This window comes from Eimeria mitis, genomic scaffold (assembly GCF_000499745.2).
Source record: "Eimeria mitis Houghton genomic scaffold, Emh_scaff747, whole genome shotgun sequence".
In the NCBI taxonomy this organism is placed as follows: domain Eukaryota; phylum Apicomplexa; class Conoidasida; order Eucoccidiorida; family Eimeriidae; genus Eimeria; species Eimeria mitis.
The window spans coordinates 2520-2844 of record NW_013575462.1 but is presented as its reverse complement, the minus strand read 5'-3'; positions in this window follow the sequence as shown (position 1 = coordinate 2844).

Here is a 325-nt window from a genome sequence, read left to right as displayed (position 1 = left end):
GTACAAGAGTATGGTGGTGACGGTATGTATCTCTTGGTTGTATTGCTAATATATTAAAAAGCTTGAATATGTTTTAAAAAGATATATATTCATATATACCGCGAGAAAGTTTCTTATTCTTCTTAAGTTTCCCTCAAATACCCAACACCGTCGATCCAACCGATGGTCATACATGTTGGTTCTGTATTGCATTGCTTACGGGGGAAACAGAAGATATAAAGTGTATAATCTAGAACTTTCCGTAAATAATTTTAAACATATATAAATTTTCAATGCATAAAATATAATAATATAAATTTTTATTCATGAAAACACAACGAATCCG